This window comes from Anomaloglossus baeobatrachus, chromosome 5 (assembly GCF_048569485.1).
Source record: "Anomaloglossus baeobatrachus isolate aAnoBae1 chromosome 5, aAnoBae1.hap1, whole genome shotgun sequence".
In the NCBI taxonomy this organism is placed as follows: Eukaryota; Metazoa; Chordata; class Amphibia; order Anura; family Aromobatidae; genus Anomaloglossus; species Anomaloglossus baeobatrachus.
The window spans coordinates 331,439,050-331,459,992 of NC_134357.1; positions in this window are offsets into that span (position 1 = coordinate 331,439,050).

Here is a 20,943-nt window from a genome sequence, read left to right on the forward strand (position 1 = left end):
CCTTCACTATTTACATATCACTTTTTGATCACTTTTTATTATTATTTTTTTGTGTAAGTATGATGAAAAAACAACATTTTGGCATGTTTTTATTATTTTGGTTTACAGTGTTGGCCATATATAATAAATAACATGAAAGTTTTATAAATCTGGTTGTTACGGACGCACAAAAAACAATACAAAGGCTGCATTTTTAGTGCCGAAACAGTTTTTCTTGATTTGTGTACACTTTTTTTCTGTGTGTTTTTCACTTTTTTACATATTTTATTTAACTTTTTTTACTTTTTCACTAAAGGGGGCTTTACACGCTGCGACATCGCTAATGCGAACTCGTTGGGGAATTTGTGACGCACATCTGGTCAACTTAGCGATGCCGTTGCGTGTGACACCTATGAGTGATTTTGCATCGTTGCAAAAACGTGCAAAATCACTCATCGGTGACATGCCCCCCTATTCTCAATTATCGTTACTGCAGCAGTAACGAAGTTGTTCCTCGTTCCTGTGGCAGCACACATCGCTCCGTGTGACACCGCAGGAACGAGGAAGCTCTCCTTACCTGCCTCCCGGCCACAATGCGGAAAGAAGGAGGTGGGCGGGATGTTACGTCCCGCTCATCTCCACCCCTCCGCTTCTATTGGGGGGCGGTTCAGTGACGCAGCTGTGATGTCACTGTGACGCTGAATGAACTGCCCCCTTAGAGAGGAGGCGGTTCGCCGGTCACAGCGACGTCACTAGGCAGGTAAGTATGTGTGACAGCTCTGGGCGATGTTGTGCGGCACGGGCAGTGATTTGCCCGTGTCGCACAACAGATGGGGGCGAGTACCCACACTAGCGATATCGGGACCGATATCAGTGTGTAAAGCGGCCTTTAGTTCCACTGTGGGACTTGAATATATTTTAGTTTGATCACTGATCTCATACGCTGCAGTACTCATTGACACAGTCTGTTAGCTCCTGCTATAAGCAGAGTCTAACAGGCCACCATACCCTTGGGTTATCAGATGACCACATGGTGCCATGGCAACGAGCAGCACCCGCTATTACGATCATGGAGGACCGATCCTACCAAAGGGGGTCTTTTAAAACTCTTTTAACGCTGTCATGATTGACAGTGGTATTTAAGGGGTTAGTCGGCTGCAGTCGGTTCCAAAACTGGTCTGGGGCGATGCTACGAGGGGTGCGCTATTCACTTATTTCTGATCACTGTTTTTATGTGTACCTGCGGTCGTTAAAGAGTTAAATTAAATAGCTAGACATATAGTATGAAAGTCACTGTTAATTTCAGACAACCCCTTAAAGGTCAGGACTTTGACTTGGCCATTCTAAAATTGTAACTTTATTTTTATTTGACTAATCATTTGCAGAACGACTTGTGTGCTTTGGGTCATTGACTTGCTGCATGAGGCACATTTTCTTGAGTTTCAGCTCACAGATAGATGTCCACTCCTGACATTTTTCTTTAGAATTCACTGGTGTAGTTAATTAATTGTTCCATCAATGATGTCAAGGCTAGATGCATATGAGAACAAGCCGAAACCATTATACTACCACCACTGTGGTTTACAGATAGTATGAGGTTTTAATGTTGTATTGCAGTGGGGTTTTTTTTCCAAACATAACACTACTCATTTAAACAAAAAAAAAAACTATTTTGGTCTCATCTGTCCACAAAACATTGTTCCAAGTCTTCTGGCTTAACCAGGCGATCTTAATCAAGCTATTCACAGGAAGGAATGTTCTTTTGAGAAAATCAATGGCTTTCTCTTTACAATCATGCCATGAACATCATTGTTGACCAGCGTTCTCCTCAGGGTGAGTGAGCTCATGAATTTAACCTTAGCTAATGGGAGAGAGGCCATTTGTTGCTTCTTTGGGTTCCTTTGTGACTTTGTGGACTATTATATACCTTTCTGTTGGAGAGATCTTTCTTGGTCAACCACTCCTGGGTAGGCAATAATTGTCTTGAATGTACTCTTTGTACACAATATGTCTGACTGTGGATTGGTGGAGTCTAAATTCTTCAGAGTCAGAGGTGGTTTCAATCAATTTCCTGCCTGATTAATGTCAACAACTTTTCTTCTAAGGTCCTCAAAAATCTTTTTTGTTTTCCCCAACAAATGTGCTTTGAAGGACAGACTTTGATAGATCCGTTCTTTTTAAAAAAAAAAAAAAAAAAAAAAAGAGGTTGCCTACTTACCCCTGATTGTCATACCATTGGTTGACAACACCCGGACTCTAATTTCCCTTTAAATTACCTGATAATCTTAAAGGTTCACTTACTTTTGACACTCACAGACATGTGATACTAGATCATTGTCTGCATTTAAAAAAATGACAAAGTCTACTATTTTTTACTTTTGTTTTATTTGACTCTGTTTTCGTGATGGGCGAACCCGATCTGTAAATTTCGGGGTCCGTACCGAACACATAGTGTTCGTTCACACGATCCCGAACACGAGCTTTCCTGGGAAGCTTGTGTTATAGTTCGAGTCCAGTTCAGGTCCATGGGCTGTAAAAAAAAAAGCACATTATTAAAAAACATTATGATCATACTTACTGGTCCCGAGATGCGTCCTGCAGACTCTGTCTCCCGGCCACTTCAGTTTTTGCATCCAATCATTGCTGTGCCCGTAACCACCACTGAGTAAAGGACCTTCCATGATGTCATAGCTATGTGACCAGTCTGGTGTGAATGTTGTACAGACATTGGCTTACAGACTGGTCACATGGCTATGACATCATGGAAGGTCCTGTTAACGTCCGGGGGTATTCACTGCACTGCTCGTCACTCAGCAGTCTTTGGCTGTTTTCGGCCGTGTTCGCGGTGATGTCAGGGTTCACCCGAGTCCATGGCTCAAGGACTTGATTGAACTTTGACTGTCACTGTGCAAGTCTGGTAACGCATCACCCGGCACGGCGCACATTCTCCCGACAGGGGCAGGGCAGGTCGGCTGCATGTATTTCCATGCAGCTGGGGCACTCCTGTCAGGAGTGTCAGGCCGTGCAGGGTGATGCAATGTGAGACTGCACGAGTTATATGCAAGTGGAATCATACCCTCAGTGTCAGCCTGCTTCTCTCTCTGTAGAAACGCTTGTCTTTACAGAGCGATGAAGCAGAGCTGAGAATGCTCTCCATGCTTCTCGCTCTGTAGAGACACTTGCCTGTACAGAGTGATGAAGCAGAGCTGACATTGCTCTACCTGCTTCTTGTTCTGTAAAGACACTTGTCTGTACAGAGTGATGAAGCAGAGGTGAAATTGCTCTACCTGTGGAATACATCAGACTAAGGATTTTTTTATAATAAAGATGGAGTCTCTAAATGTTTTTTTTTTTTTTTGTTTTATTTCTAATAAAAAAAAATGTTTGTTGTGGGTTTTTTTTCACTGTTTACTAGAAATTCAAGGTGTCCATCTCTAATTTGGCGTGACATCATGAATTTCGGGCTTAGTACCAACTAAGACTACAAAGCTGATATTAACCCCCTTATTACTCAGCGTGCCACTGCCATCAGGGCCGCTGGATGAGCCGGGTAAAACGCCTGTAAATGGCGCTAAGAAATAATGCACCATTTCAGACATTTTTTTAATTATTTTTTTAAATAATTAAAAAAAAAAAAAATTAATGAGCTTCCTGTGTTTTGATTGCCAGCCAAGGTAAAGCCAGGCAGATGGGGGTGGCAGCCCGTAGCCATCCACCTTATCTGAGCTGAGAATCAAAAATACTGTAGACCGCTACGTCATTTAAAATAAATTATCTATTTTTACACTACTATATGTGTGAGGGACCCAACAGCCGATCACAGACGCTGTCACGCATAATGGGCGTCTTTGATTGGCTGTTTGAGTAACTTGGAATCTGCCCATACATTCTGGATGCAAGAATATATGGGCTGGTTTCATGTTACTCCAGCATCCAATTACAGATGCCCTCTCTGTGACAGCATCTGTGATTGTCTGTTATTTTAACAGTAAAATAAAACAACAACACAGAGAAAAAATATTTTATTAGAAATATAACAGACATTTAGGACTCCATCTTTATTTAAAACCCTCCGACGTAGTCCAAAGGTGGGCGAGCATCTTCAGCTCTGCTACATCTGACTTAGAGGACATTCCATGACATCATAGCCATGTGACCAGTCTGACGTGAATGTTGTTACCTCATGGGTTACAGGACCTTCCGTGACGTCATAGCCATGTGAACAGTCTGTAACCCAATGTCTGTTCAACAGTCACACCAGACTGGTCACATGGCTATGACATCATGGAAGGTCCTGTAACCCTGGGGCACAGCAATGATCGGACCCGGTAGCAGAAGCGGCTGGCAGACAGAGCCTGCAGGATGCGTCGCGGGACCTGTAGGTATAATGACAATGTTTTTTTTTAACTATATTATTTATTTTACAGCCCCCCCCCGCCCCATATCACATAACTGTAAGGTCCAAGTTCGGTGTTCGGATGCAAGTTCGCGTTATCTCAGAACCCAAACTGGAACTTTACAAAACATTCAGGTGAGGCTCCCGATCATCGGGTGTTCATCCATCACTACTCTCTTTATCTACTTTTAGGACTTGTGTGAAAATCTGATGTACTTTTAGGTCAAATTTATTAAAAATATGTAAATTTTGAAAAATTCAGAAACTTTTCAATTCATAAAATCTTCAGAAAGTAACTTTGTATTAAAGATTCTATTACCACCACCCAGACTGGGAGCTAGGTTTCCCAAGCTGAGAGGACCTACAGTAGCTCAGTTTTGCAGTATCTCCCATGATAGTCAAGACTCTGTGTAAGACTACCTGTAGGGAGTGGCGCAATGCTAATAAACACAATAAGTAGGAACGTTTTGGAGACATTTATGTAAAATGTACAAATTAGGTAAAATAACCCCATTAGCCCAATTGTGAGGATCTGACCTTAAAGAACTGAGGCCGCTGTCTACGAAACTAACAGATATAGCAAAGCACCCTGCATGTGGTCATTCATGCATACTGCTACTCCATTTTCACAAGGGACTTGGTAAAAGCCATTCTAGTAATTTGTGGGGTTATTTATGGGAACAACCCTTTCAATCTATTAATTGCCCAAGTATCAACTAATAAGTTTCAACAGTTTATCAGTGTAGGCAAAAGGTACAATTATAGAGTCTGGACTATTTATATCAGGGAGAATTACACAGACTGGATACAATTATATCAAACTCTTAAGCGGGCTTTACACGCTACGACATCGCTAATGCGGAGTCGTTGGGGTCACGGAATTCGTGACGCACATCCGGCCGCATTAGCGATGCCGTTGCGTGTGACATCGATTAGCGATTTTGCATCGTTGCAAAACAGTGAAAAATCGCTAATCGGCGACACGGGGGTCCATTCCCAATTATCGTTACTTCAGCAGTAACGAGGTTGTTCCTCGTTCCTGCGGCATCACACATCGCTGCGTGTGACGCCGCAGGAGCGAGGAACGTCTCCCTACCTGCCTCCCGGCCGCTATGCGGAAGGAAGGAGGTGGGCGGGATGTTACGTCCCGGTCATCTCCGCCCCTCCGCTGCGATTGGGCGGCGGTTAAGTGACGTCGCTGTGACGCCGCACGGACCGCCCCCTTAGAAAGGAGGCGGTTCGCCGGTCACAGCGACGTCGCCGGACAGGTAAGTATGTGTGACGGCTCTGGGCGATGTTGTGCGCCACGGGCAGCGATATGCCCGTGTCGCGCAACAGATGGGGGCGGGTACGCACACTAGCGATATCGGGACCGATATCGCAGTGTGTAAAGTAGCCTTTAGCCATGATAATTACTAGGTTTACACTGGTTTTCTATCCCTGCATGTAAATAGGAAGTCTTATTTAAAAAAAATAGTGCATGTGAGTGGCGCTATTGAGATCTGCTCATCCCCTTCTCTCACCGCAAGCAGGAGCAATGCTGGGCTGTGATGAGGGGGGAAACGCCGCCCACAGCCCAATCACTCACAGAAGCTTGGGGCTGGCTGCGGTGAAGTCAAGTCAACTGGAAATGGGTGTGACAACACCGGACATCAGAGATCACGGAGCCCAGGGGGAGTCACGAGAAGGGGATGAGTGGACCACAATAGCACTGCTCACAGGCACTATTGGCAACACAAGGTATTTGAGAGGAGCCTTGTTTCTCAACATTATATCAATGTGTCTTGGAAAAATAATTAGTGAACCACCCATTAAATGACTGTAAGCAGAGACCCTAACCATGGAGGAGCTCAAGTACGCTATAAAGTTGCAGATCTTTATGCTACACAATGATCAGGCTGAGATTTGCAAATTTAAAACCCCTTTAACACAATCTATCTTGGCCATGTCCTCTGTTTCGTTCCATGACGTTCCTCTTCAGTCATTTGGTAAAGGAAGATTTATATCACAGTTTTAACAATGAGAATTGTGCTGCCTAGTAAAGCAAGGCCAAGGATGGCGAATTATAATGAAAGTTCCTGCTCCTCAGAATATTCTTCTTGATTATGCAAAGGTTTAATCTCATCCCTGGGTTTACATTATTAGTTTACTCCAGGCAATGATTCTAACACAGAATTTTTACATGGTACAATGTGATATTCTGCTGCCGGTACATTCATTCCATAAACATTGACAATTTTGTGATAATTTTCTAGAAAATGTTTCTACCAATCTACATGACAGCTCTACAGGAGGCTCCACTAGATGAATGTTAATATAATTGAAATATAAATCACATAGTCTTCCAACACTATGAAAATATAAAATAATATAAACAATTTAGTGGCCTACCTGTGCTACAGAGGAATATCTAAGGTAATTGTCAAATTGTTGGCATTTTGTAATTCCCTAAACCCCTGACACAATAAGAAAGAATCTCTCATCCAAAGATTATAACAGGTCATGGATTCTCTCTTACATGTTTTGAACTAAACTGGATCTTAATCTCATAATGCAGTCTAGTCACTATCATCCCTTGTATAGTTATCCCTAAAGAAGAGACCAGTCTTTTTATCATTCACCATCTATTTGGATGTCATCTTTCTTCACATTTGGTTTTACCTGACAGTGGTGTCACGAGTGTGTCACTGCGATCTTTGCAGTATTTGGGATTAGAAGGTCACGGCGATTAGTGGATTGTAGGTTCTTTTTAACACGAGTAGAACGGATTTAACTTCATATGGTATTCAAAGGGTCAAGATTTCCTTTTTTATTCTGCTGAGATTTCATTTAGCTCTAATCTCAGCTGCTGCACCTTACGCCACTCCCTTTCATTATTTAAACTCACTCCTGGCTCTCCCACATGCCAGTGATAGTTCTTGTATTCTGACCTCTCAGGAGAAGCTGTCCATGAGAAGCTGTGGAAATCCGTTTGTTGTTTTATTGCCATGTGCTTGTGTGGCACCCTTTGGCTTCAGGCGCCACAGGGTATTACACCACTTTTATGGGGTAATATCTATGCCGGGTCAGGAGGAGGTTAACCTGCCGGTGCATTCACAAAACACACCAACAACAGCACGTGCTTACTCAGGTGCTTTCCAAGCAGGTGAAACAGCTACCGGTATCCATTGAACTGGCTTGCAATGCTGATGACCTTCCCTGGTGATGATGCGGTAAGAACCCGTTGTCCCAAGTTCCTGATCGGTATACTGCCGATGGTCAGCCCATCTGTCGCCGTTGTGGGAAAGCGGGACATTTTGCAAGAGGCTGTCCTATGAGTGTCCTGGACCAGGGGGCCAGGACCGGATCCCTGGTACAGTCATCTCCTCCAGCAGCACCAGAAAAAAAAGAGTGATAGTAAAGTTAAATGTTGATTTTCTATGCTGTACTTTGAAAATGTCTTGATGACTCGCTGACCTGATTGAAACAATTACATAGTTACATAGTTACTTAGGTTGAAAAAAGACCTAGGTCCATCTAGTTCAACCTTCCTCCACCAGTTCTACATTTTGTCCCTAAGTCATTTATAAGCAACAATGTTGTGTGTACTGAGGAAATCATCCAGCCCTTTTTTAAAAGCTGTTATAGTATCTGCCATTACTACCTCTTGTGGTAGGGCATTCCACAGTCTGACTGCTCTAACTGTAAAGAACCCTTTCCTATTTAGCTGTCTGAATCGCTTTTCTTCCACTCGCAGTGAGTGCCCCCTGGTCCTTAGTATTGTCTTTGGAAGAAATAAGTCATGTGTCAGTCCTTTATATTGACCAACATGTATTTATACATATAAAGGAGATCTCCTCTGAGACGTCTTTTTTCTAAGCTAAACATATCTAACTTTTTCAACCTTTCATCATATGGGAGGCCTTCCATTCCTTGTAATAGTCTAGTTGCCCACCTTTGAAATGACTCTAACTTCTGAATGTTCTTTTTAAAATGTGGAGCCCAAAACTGGATCCCATATTCCAGATGTGGCCTTACAAGTGATTTATAGAGGGGTAACAATACGTTGGGATCCCGGGATCTAATCTCTCTTTTTATACACCCTAGAATCTTGTTTGCTTTAGCTGCCGCTGCTTGACTTTGAGTGCTGCTGCTCAGCTTATTTGTAATGAGAATACCCAAGTCCTTCTCCTGTTCTGTAGTCCCGAGTTTACTTCCATTTAATGTATACGCAGTTATAGGATTACTACATCCTAGGTGCATTACTTTACATTTATCAACATTAAATCTCATTTGCCAAGTATCTGCCCATTCTGACATCTTATCCAGCTCTTTTTGTAATATTGTACTATTAAGGTCAGTTTTTAATATCCTACATAGTTTGGTGTCATCAGCAAAGACTGACACTTTACTATCAATCCCATCCACAAGGTCATTAATAAAGAGATTAAAAAGAATCGGTCCTAGCACAGATCCCTGCGGCACCCCACTGCTGACTATAGCCCATTTAGAGAATGTACCATTTATGACTACTCTTTGTTTCCTATCTTTTAGCCAATTCCTTACCCAGTTTCATATAGTTTCCCTTAGTCCTTGCTTCTGGAGCTTTAGTAAAAGGCTATTATGTGGTACAGTATCAAATGCCTTTACAAAGTCCAAATAAATCACATCAGCTGCATTACCAATATCCAGGTTTGCACTTACCCCCTCATGGAACCCCAACAAGTTGGTTAGACACGACTTATCTTTCATGAATCCATGCTGTCTGTCAGTTATTATATTATTTTCTGCAATACATTTTTGCATGTCATCCCTTAAAATTCAATCAAAAACTTTGCATACTACTGATGTCAGGCTTACTGGACGGTAGTTGCCTGGATCTACCCTCTTACCTTTCTTAAATATCGGTACCACATCAGAAATCCTCCAATCCTGAGGCACCAACCCTGTTACAAGCAAGTCTAAAAAGATGAGATACAGTGGTCTGTCATCACCCTCTGTTTGCTCAGGTATGTTAGGAGGCTTATAGCAAACTCCAATTAGCATTTTTCCATTATTCCCCTCCCCATGTACATTTACCCATACTGACTTTACATTGTTGCAGTTTCCCCCAATGTCATCTTTCAACACAGGTTTTAGGTTAGATTTGATAAATATACACACCCCACCACCTTTTTTGTCTTTCCTGTCCCTCCTAAATGTACTATAACCCTGAAGGTTTGTCAGCCAGTCATGGCTTTCATCCAGCCAGGTTTCCGTAATGCCCACCACATCATAATACATGGTTGACATAAGAGTCTCCAATTCATTCATTTTGTTTACAAGACTTCTTGCATTTGCCAGTAGACATTTAATACTATTAACACCTTTATTACTCCTAGCCTCCCTACGTTCCTTGCATGTCCCATCCCCCCTAATCCTTCATTGACCCCTACCGTCTCACTGTCTGTATCTGCTCTATCTATTCCCTTTTTTGCTCCACTACCCTCCCTCCCCCCAGATCCTATTTTAAAAGCTCCTCCATCCGTCTGACCATTTCTCCCCCAGCACAGCTGCACCTTCCCTATTGAGGTGCAGCCCGTCCCTATTGTAGAGCCTGTAGCTGACTGAGAAGTCGGCCCAGTTCTCCATGAACCCGAACCCTTCCTTCCTGCACCAATTTCTAAGCCACGTATTTGTCTCCCTAAGCTCCCGCTGTCTTTCTAGTGATGCTCATGACACCGGTACTATTTCTGAAAACACCACCTTGGAGGTCCTGGACTTCAGCTTCTCTCCTAGTTCCCTGTAATCATTTTTAAAGACCTTCCACCTGCCTCTAACTTTGTCATTAGTACCAATGTGCACCATGACCGCTGGGTTTTCTCCAGCCCCACCCAGCAATCTGTCTATCTGATCCGCAATATGCAGAACCCGAGCACCCGGCAGACAACACACTGTTTGCCATTCACGGTCTCGGCGACAGATGACCCTGTCTGTCCATCTAATTATAGAGTCCCCTACCACCAACATCTGTCTGGGCTTTGCTGCACTCCTATTTCCCTCCTTCCTACAGCAGTCATTTTCCTGGTTGCTTTCCTGCTGTAGTAACCCTAGTCCTGGCCCTTCATTCCTAATATCAGCCAAACAGGCATATTTACTAGGTTGTGCCAGGTCAGGACTAGGCTCCCTGACACTTTTCCTCCTACCTCTTCTTCTAACTGTTACCCAGCTACCTACCTCTGGGTCCTTTTCTTCCCCACCTCCACCCTCCTCCATATCACTGGCCCCAGCCAGAGAAAGCTCAGTGAGCGCTAAACTCCTCTCCAGGTTTGCAATGAGTGTTGCAAGCTGCTTATTTAGATCAGTTACCTTGGCTTCCAAATACGCAACATGCTTGCATCGAGTGCAGACATATTCACCCTCGAACGGCTGCTCAAGGCATGCATACATCTGACAAGATACACACCTGGTAGCATTGTCCATGGAGCACCTATTAAATGGGGATAAACAGTAAAGTAGAAAAACTAAGAAAGAAAAAAAAAAACAATGGGAAACGTATAAGGATAAATTCAAACTATGTTCTTGTGTCAAACTATGAAATTGTGTTTAAACTATGCAATCCCCACACTTTGCTGCAGTTCCTCGCACGCTCAGAACCTCGCTTGTTCTGGCTGGTTTATATAGTTCCACAAGCACTACCAGAAGCTTCTAGAAACAGGTGTGGCTAATACTACTAATTAAATCACAAGACAACTTTTTTTTTTTTTTTTGCTTTTTCATAGTATCACAGACAAACACAGACACACAATTCCCTAATGAAATTAAACAATTACAGTTATCACCACTCTGAAATTGTATTTAAACTATGCCACACTTATCTGCAATCCCCGCACTTTGCTGCAGTTCCTCGCACACTCAATTGAAATGTTTATTTGCTGTGCCTCCCATAAAGGGAAGGCATAATGTTTTGGTTTAATGCATAAGAAAAATGTGGTAATCTTTGTAAAATGATGCGGCCCAGGAGTGCCGCCATTTGCCACCGGGGAATGTGGCACCCTTGGGCGTCAGGCGCCACAGGGTATTACACCACTTTTATGGTGTAATATGTATCCCGGGTCAGGAGGGGATTAACCTGCCGGTGCCTTCACAAAACACACACCAACAACAGCAGGTGCTTACTCACTGGGGGTGTTTCCTTTTTCCTGGTGGACCCGTGGCTTGGAGCAGGAGGCTCAGCCTGGGTTCCGAATAGCTTCAGAGGGACACTTCATTAAACCTTCACTGGCACCGGCGGTGACCGCCGACGGATCCGGGATCGGCTGGAGCCCATCTTGGCAGAGGATGGTACCTCAGGCAGCGCTTAAAAGGACTTGTGAGTAAAAACACTTGGAACTGCTGCCCCTGCCTCTGACTCTCTTTTAACCGGCGCCGATGCCCAGCGCTGCGGCACCAACGGGGACTATCACCAAACCCCCGCCATCCTCCCGGGGTAATCCCGCTCCGCCTGTGGGGAGTGACCCCAAACCCGGCTGCACTTGATATCTGCCCCAGTGAGAGACCCTGTAGCGGCGGCCCTCATCCCTGCCCACATACCACAGGTGACGTCGTGATCCTAATAGACTTTCCTAAACCCCCGACTACTACTTCCATCCTCCCTGCCACCATCCTATCCTCCCTTCTGTACACCTCGGGGCAACGGAGCCAGGCCAGGCCAGCCCATGATGACGCAGAGGATCTGCACCCCTGGGCTGGCAACAAGTAGGTTAAACCACCCGCCCTGTGGGGCACTACACTTGTCTCTCTCCCCATGTTGTCTTTTTGTAGTAATAAGAGTAGAGACTTGCTGCCCAACTCACTAGCCATGTCTAGCCCAGGGTCAGCCAGAGCTTAGGCATGTGATAGCGCATGGGGGGAAGGACCCATCCAGGTATGATAGGGAGTGCAGGGTTCAGCCTCAGATGAGTATTTAGGCATCACCCATACCCTCTCTCCCTATCGCCAGAGCCTCATTGTACCTGTTTCACTTCCCTGTGCACTGTGTGCTGGGCATCATCCCACTTTGGCATGACAATGGGTGAGCTGATGATTTCAGCTTACTAATAAAAAACCTTCACAATAGCAATTGAATTGTATTCTGAGTACAAAACATATACGGTATTCATCTTTAATAAAAATACAAATTCTAGTAGGTTATATGAAATTTCCATTTAAAAAAAAATTGTTTACACATCTAATGGGGCTGCTGAAGGTCCATACTTAACATTCATGAATTGAAACCTGTAGGGATTTTGGTGTCTCAGAGAACAATATACGGCAGCTATAGCTCCATAATAAACAAGCATAGAGATGTTGTGGATACTGCAAAGCTGGAAAAAAACTCCTGCAAACTACAACTTTTGAGGACCCCACTGATGTCTGTTTACTACCAAGCAGCTGATCACATGCCATCTACTCAAGTGACCATTGAAAACAGTCCTTTGCTTACTGAATGAGGCCTGTATGCAAAAGAAAACATGGAGCAAATAAGACGAGAAGAGAAGCTAAGGCTAAACACTTCCAGGAGAGAGTGGGCGGGATTTTTTCGTTTGCTTATGTTTTTGTGAGCATACTACATTTACTGCACGTGGCTCGAACCAAGCTGTGCATACCCAAGCACAGTGCTGCTCGCTTGAGTGGTTCGGACTCATAACTTACTCGAATTCTTAACCTGAACCTAGCTTTTTTGGAGTTCGGAGTTCAGATTATCAAGCATAGACTAAACAAAAGAAAGTGTATGGCGGGACATACCCTCACCCTCACAAAGATTTTGAAAAGTTGAAATATTTTGTACATATTGGGTACAATTTGAAAGGGAGCAAAGAAAATGTCAAAGTTGAAGGAAACGCCAGGGTCCCAGCTGAGATGGGGCCACTATATCTTGTAGGGCCTCAAGAGATTGCTCGTGCATATCCACTCCAATCTGGTAAGCCCTAAATTTTCCTGAGAAGTCCACAACTGGAAAACTGGATCTTACAGGCCTGGGGGAAATTCAGGCAAACTGATAATAGGAGATAATGGGGACGGGATAGGTAAAAGGAACTTGCGTATCTCTGAACTGGAGCAACAATGAAGTGTGGGACTTTTTGTAGGATGTCACTGCAATGAAGACAGGTTAATATTGGATAGTCAAAGAAGAGCTGATGAAGAGAAAACAGAAAAGCTCTGTTCAATTTGCACCCACGGTTTCAATGAGGCATGTCTACATCAGTCTATAACTCTAGACATATGAGTAGACAAATAATATGCCTTTAAATCCAGAAATCTCAAACCACCGCTACTTTTGGGTCTGCATAGTAGGGATTGCGATAATCTGGTAGGTTTATTTCCCCAGAGAAAGCCTATTTGAAAAAATTCAAAGGATTTAAAAAAGGATCTAGGAAGTTTAATAGGCAGGGTTTGGAGGAGATATAAAATGTGGGACAAGCCATTCATTTTAAGAATTTCACATCTTCCAAACCTCATAAACTATTGTTTAGACTATTTTACACAAACATCTTTAATAGTTCACAGTGACGGAAGGAGGTTAAGTTTAAAAATGGAATTTATATCTGCTGGAAGGAAAATACCTAGCTATTCAGGGCTTGAGATGATCAACAGAATTTAAACAACTTTTGTAACAAGGAGACCGTCTTAGTTGAGAGACTGATATTCAAAGCTTCAGATTTGGATAGGTTAATTTTGAAGTTATAGAAAGATGTATATATTTTAAATTCCGACATTAGGTTAGGGAGGGAGATAATTGGATTAGAAATTAAAAATAACAGGTAATCTGAATAGGCCACAGATTATAGGAAATGTTTTGTATCTTTAAGCACGTAATATCTGGATTAGATCTAATATGACACAAAAAGAGATTCAAGATTCAGAATGAAGATTAATGGAGAGAGAGGACAGTCCTGGTGAGTACCGTTCAAAATAAGGAATCTCCCAGAGAGGACACCATTCACCCAAACAGAAGTGGACAGAGATCTATAAAGAGAGGCAATCCACTTCAACATACAGCTCTATAAACTAATTTATCTGTGTACCGTGTTTCCCCGAAAGTAAGACAGTGTCTTACTTTCTTTTTACCCCCAAAAGTGCCACTATGTCTTACTTTCGGGGTATGTCTTATATTGGAAAAAATCCCACAGCAATCGCAGCAAGTCTCCATGCAATGTACCGTATGGGGACTTGCCGCGATTGTGCCCTAAGTGTACCGCAAGTTAAGGAAACTTAACCACCAGCGGCTGCACATGAGGGCACTGAGGCTGTGTGATTTTGTATGTTGTCCATGGTCCTGATGGACCACGGACAACATTACTGCAACATCTCAACATTTCTTGGTAGCCGAGCGCTCAGCTGAGCGCCCGACCGCCGGCATGTGTCAGCTCTCAGCTGAGCGCTAAGCCGCCGGCATGTCAGGGCGTTCAGCTGAGCGCCAGACCGCCGGCATGTGTCAGCTCTCAGCTGAGCGCTTTGCCGGCGGCATGTTAGGGCGCTCAGCTGAGCACTTTGCCGGCGGCATGTCAGGGCGCTCAGCTGAGCGCTTTGCCAGCGGCATGTCAGGGCTCTCAGCTGAGAGCTGTCACATGCCGGCGGCATGTTAGGGCGCTCAGCTGAGCGCTTTGCCGGTGGCATGTCAGGGCGCTCAGCTGAGCGCTCGACCGCTGTAACTGTACTGTAAAGAGGAAAAAAAAAAATAAATACATTTTTACTACGTCTTACTTTCGGGGTACGTCTTACATTAGCCGACCCCCCCAAAACCCCCACTACGTCTTACTATCGGGGGTGTCTTACTATCGGGGAAACACGGTACTTCCTCCAAAAATACCCAATTGACCCAGTCAAAAGCCTTTTCAGCATCAGTCTAAAGAAGCATCAAGAGCGTATCAACCATTTTGACTCTATAAACAAGGCTCAATGCCTTAGTGGTATTGTCTCTTGCCTCCTTGCCAGTCATAAAGCCAACCTGGGCCAGATGAATAATGTTCCCATGCAAAAGGGCTAATCTGGCTTCGATTATCTTGGTAAATAGATTCAAATCTACATTAAGCAGGGAGATAGAAAGGTAACTAGAACATTTTTAAGGATCTTTCCCCTCTTTATGTATGATTGGGATGGTAGCATATAACACATTGTGAGAGAACAGCCTAGTAGGACATATGTGTATATTGTTAATGGCAGAAAGAAACTGGTAGAATAAATAATCATCAATTTTTTTATAATATGTAAGAGGGAGGCCGTCAGGACCCTGGGCTTTACCTGTAGCATAATTCTTAACTCCCAGTTTCTAGCTAATAGATAGGGCTCTTCAAAGTAATTACATCATCACTCCAGTGATGTAAAGCAGAAGTCACTCTTAGTAGTTTCGGGATTGGACTTATTAATGGAACATAAGTAAGTATGAATATTCCTGAAAGAAGAGGCAATATCTCTTAGTGATCTTACTAGAGATGAGCGGACCCCTGGAAGTTCGGCGGCTTTAGCCGGACTTTAGATAAAGTTCGGTTTGAAACCTGGACTTGACGTGGACTTCAATAGAAGTCACTAATTGGGCAGTTTAGGTCTCATACAGCCAGCCATAAACAGATCACTTCTGGGGGCAGGTGGACGAGGTTTTTAATTATTTTTTTTTGTTTGGTGCACACTACATCTGATCATCTCCCAATGAGAGCTGTTCAAACACTGTAAGCGGCTTGCACTGGTCCGAATACTGACGTTACCCGAGCTCAGAGATGCTCACACAAGTGGTTTGTATTCGTAAAGCACCCAAACTGTTTATTTTTTAATGTCTGTGTTTTATTATGAACACCGAACTTCGGGTTTTCACATCTCTACTTACCACCTGAGTGGGTCTGGATCACTGGAATAAAACCAATCGACGTCTGGATCCTCAAAGCTCTTGCAAGTGTTCTGTTCCTTTTATCCCCAAATTCATAGAAATGTCTTCTACATTTGGCCAAGGAACTCGTAGCTTTATGAGATAAAAGCATTCTCCACTTATCTCTTCTTTGAATGAGGGATATTTTTTTGTCGTGGTCAGGAAGGCCCTTATGATAAGTTTCAAGAATACGGATATCAGCTAGCAAGTCATTAATTATATTACAGCATGCTTCTGACTTATGCAAAAACCATGTTTAACAAAGATCCCCTAACCACGCATTAGAGGGCCTCCCAGACCGTATTGGGGAAATACCCTCAGTAGCATTAATAGTAAAATAGTCAGTTAGTGTGGTTTGGACCTCCCGGACAACAATCGGATCATTCTGTAAGGAAGTATTTAATTTCTATTGCCATTGCTTGTTAATGGAGTTAGAAAAAGAGAGGGAAATGATTACCAAGGCATGGTCTGAGAAGTGCAGTAGATACTATCAATAGAGACATCTATGAGGAAATGTACGTTACTATGTCTAATAAAAAAAATATATAAATAAAATCTAATAATCTAAACGAGAGTATGTATCATAAATAGAGATGAGCGGATCCGTGGAAGTTCGGGCCCTGGGGCTTCAGTCGAACTTCTTATAAAGTTCTGTTCTCGACCCGGACTTGACCCGAACTTCATTTAAAGTCTCTAATTGGGCAGTTCGGCTCTCTGCACACATGCAGCTAGCCATAAACAGAAAACCTCTGAGTAGGGTGGGCGCGTTTTTTAATTTTTTTTTTTGTGTGTACACACTACATCCGATCATGTTGATTTTACCTCTAGTGCAGCCCATTTAAAGACTGCAAGTGGCTCACACTGGGCTGAGCACCGAGCATACCTGAGCACAGCGATGTTCACGTTAATGCGTTGCACATGTAAATCACACGAACTTCGAACCGAAACTCTGTTTTTTTTGGAAAAGTCTGTGTTCAGTACGAACTCCAAACACCGAACATCAGGTTTGCTCATCTCTAATCATAAACTGAAGAGTAATATGTATAATCTCTGTCTGAGGGATGCAGGAGGTGCCAAGTGTCAATTAAATGGCATTCATGAAACCCCCTCTGATAAGCCTTAAAGCCACCTGACATAGATGAAACCCCCTTAGAAGCATTAATTGAGGGGTCTAATGCAACAATAAAATTGCCCCCTAATACCAACATTCCCTCTTTAAATTCCTGCACTATCTCAAGATCTCGCTAAACTGAACAGTGAAAGTGATGTGGAGGCTTTTTTTCCCGCTCTGTTCTGTAGACAGGGCAGAACAGCCGACGTCACGCTGATTGACAGCCGGCTCCCAACTGTCTAACTGAGGGAACTGGCTGTCATTCAACATGATATTGACTGTCCTGCCCTGTCTACAGAGGAGAGCAGGTGAAAAGCCACCTCACGGTGGAAGGGGGTGAATATTCATTTTCCATTAACGAGCGAAACGGTCACTGGCACAAATAAAAAATATAAGACATCCCCTGAAAATAAGCCCCCATCTTATTTTCAGGAAAACACTGTACATCTCTTATTAACTTAATGCCTTGATACAACCTCATGATATTGTCTGTGGCCAGGGTTTTATACTATTGTCACAATATATAGTACCGTTATAGAGATTGATTTACTGATAAATATACATAACATTTCCTTAACATTGAGTATGTTCATTGGTAAAATGAGGTTGTAAGGCATTTTGAATTATATTCTTATGAGTTGTTAGCTCTTTTAGGCCTGTAGACACAGTACACAAGAGCAGAAAACTCTACGGGTATTATCAGCAGGAACTGAATAACCACTGAGAAAATTGGAAAGCTCATTTGCTCATAGAATCCCTCTGTATGCAGAATGCATAACTACAGCTGAGGGCATAGATACTATTATCATTTACATGTATTTGCATAAATGGCACAATTGTAATTATTTAGTAACATTGCTTGTGCTCTAAAAGGAAACATCATTTAAATTTAAATCAATTTACAGGTCATGTGCATTTTCCATAGAATTTGAAGACAATAAAAGATAGAAAGACTTGAAATTGACACAGGCGCTGATAAACCCATTCCTTTTTGTACTGAAGATCTGTTACTTTGGGAAACCAGGGGATGCAAAAAGGATTCAGCCATTTATATTGGTTGTTCTTTAATTGAACACCTCCTTCTCATTCCCTATGTTTGGCCCCATTAAAATAAAAAGCCTATAATGCAGGCACCATTCCAGTGATGTTGGCACTCGCGTTCCCAGAGCTCACGTGAGATTGTGACGTCACACGAGCCCTGCGCCAAATCACTGCCAAAGTTTCATTCCCCACCTTTGGACAAATGATTAATCAAACTATGGCTGCAGCTGATTTCCTGTTGATTAATAATTTATCGGAAGGCGGAAAGACAGAAGCCAACGGTGATTGGATACGGAGCTCATGTTATGTCACAACCCCGTGTGAGCCCCAGGAGCACGAATGCTGACACCGCTGGAATGGTGCCGACATAGGGGGTGAGTATAAGCTTTTCATTAAACTGGGGCCAAACATGGAGAATTAGAAGGGGTTGTTCTAATAGTGGACAACTCCTTTAACTATGGTCTTTAAGTAAGCTATACACTTAAAAAGATTGTCCAGACTTACTGTACTGAAGACCTAACCTCACAAAAGGTCACTGAAATAAGATTATTGGGTGTAGAAGAGGCATTACAGTACAGCACAGTACAGCACTTTCAGCTGTTTTCAGAGCCAGCATAGCGCTGAATATAAACAGTAAGCAGACCAGATCAACAGCAGTTGACCATAATCCTGTAACTACATAGTTAATGGAGTTCTGTTTTGTGCCATTTCATTAAGCTTGTGGCCACCACCATAGCTGAAAACAGCTAATTAGTGAGGCTGGTAGGCTCACCAGTTTGATATTGATGACCTAGCCTAAAAAAATTGTCATCAGTATCATAAGCCTGGACAAGTCCTTTAATGCAGTGTATCAGGGGAATTGCATGTTTTTATTTCTATAATATTACAAATCATAGCATAGTTTATATTTAAGTATTTGAGGCATGGTGAGAAATCTGAGGCGCCTTCTGGAACCAACGGCTGTGCTCCTGTTGTCCAGTGTTAGCAAGGCAGTGGTAACATGGAAGAAAGAATTAGATTCAATGGAGTGTTAGTCGTATGTCCGAAAGCTTATTTGAGTCAAGTCCAGTTAAAAGTGTAAAACCAAACTCACATTGTCTACTATAATATAGAACAGGAGTCTTTTGGTTATGGCCAGGTTGTGACAAGGTCAGAATCCCATGTGACTTTCTGCATTTTGGTGTCCTCTATTGTGTTTCCTGTGTTCTATAGACTCTCCTCCAATACAAGACATTGGGGTCCTATACTGTATCTTGCATCTGACAGCTCTAATATCCAGAACCTGATTGTAAGAGGCAGAAACAATAATTGTTAAAGGAGTTGTCCGACATTAGCTTAACAAAAATTTTTGAGTTTATCTGTGCTGTATTGTCATATAAATCACACCTGCATTGTTATTTTTTGTTTTCTAACTTTTGTTCCTCTTGAATTATCCCTTTATTCTCTGCAGCTCTTGTTTACATTCAGATCCAGCAAACTGACCCCTTCCTGTGCTGAACCTCAGTCAGAGCTGTCACCGCCCAGCCTCAGTGTCCAGCCCCACCCCAGTGTCCAGCCCCACCCTCTGCCCGCCCCCAGCACACACATTCCCTGTCAGTATATTCTTCCCCAGCACCTGACCTGGTATCACTACAGCATTGCAAATAACAGCCCCACATCAGGCTGTGCACCGCACACGCACACATATGGCTCTGCACCGCACACGTATGCTCTGCACCGCACACATATGGCTCTGTACCGCACACATATAGCTCTGTACCGCACACGCACACATATAGCTCTGTACCGCACACGCACACATATGGCTCTGTACCGCACACGCACACATATGGCTACGCACACGTACACATATGGCTCTGCACACGCACACATATGGCTCTGCACCGCACACGCACACATATGGCTCTGCACACGCACACATATAGCTCTGCACACGCACACATATGGCTCTGCACACGCACACATGGCTCTGCACACGCACCCATATGGCTCTGCACACACACACATATGGCTCTGCACACGCACACATATGGCTCTGCACACATGGCTCTGCACCCGCACACATATGGCTCTGCACACGCACACATATGGCTCTGCACCGCACACGCACATATATGGCTCTGCACCGCACGCACACACAGCGCTCTGCACCCCCACCCCCCCATAGGGAACACATGTAGGGAGTACATACTCACCCGTCCTCGGTCCCCGCCGCTCCTGCACGTTCGCCAGCTGTCTGTGCTCTGGACATACCAGCACAGTAGTGACGTCACCGCTGTGCTGAAGAGAGCACAGACAGCCGGAGGGACAGTGATGAGAAGCAGCGCTGCGCTGCTTCTCATCAGCACTTTCAAATGTACCGGCATCGGTGATCTGTGATGCCGGTACATTTGAATGTGCGATCCTGGGCAGGGGGCCCGGTGCTGGCGCTGACACCATGGCAGCCGCCGCCAGGCCCCTCCCCCAGGTCACGGACCCCACAGCAGTGCAGGGGGAGGTTACTGGAGAGTAAAAGAGGTGCGGGGGAACGTGTGGGAGGGTGCAGGGAAGGGGGCG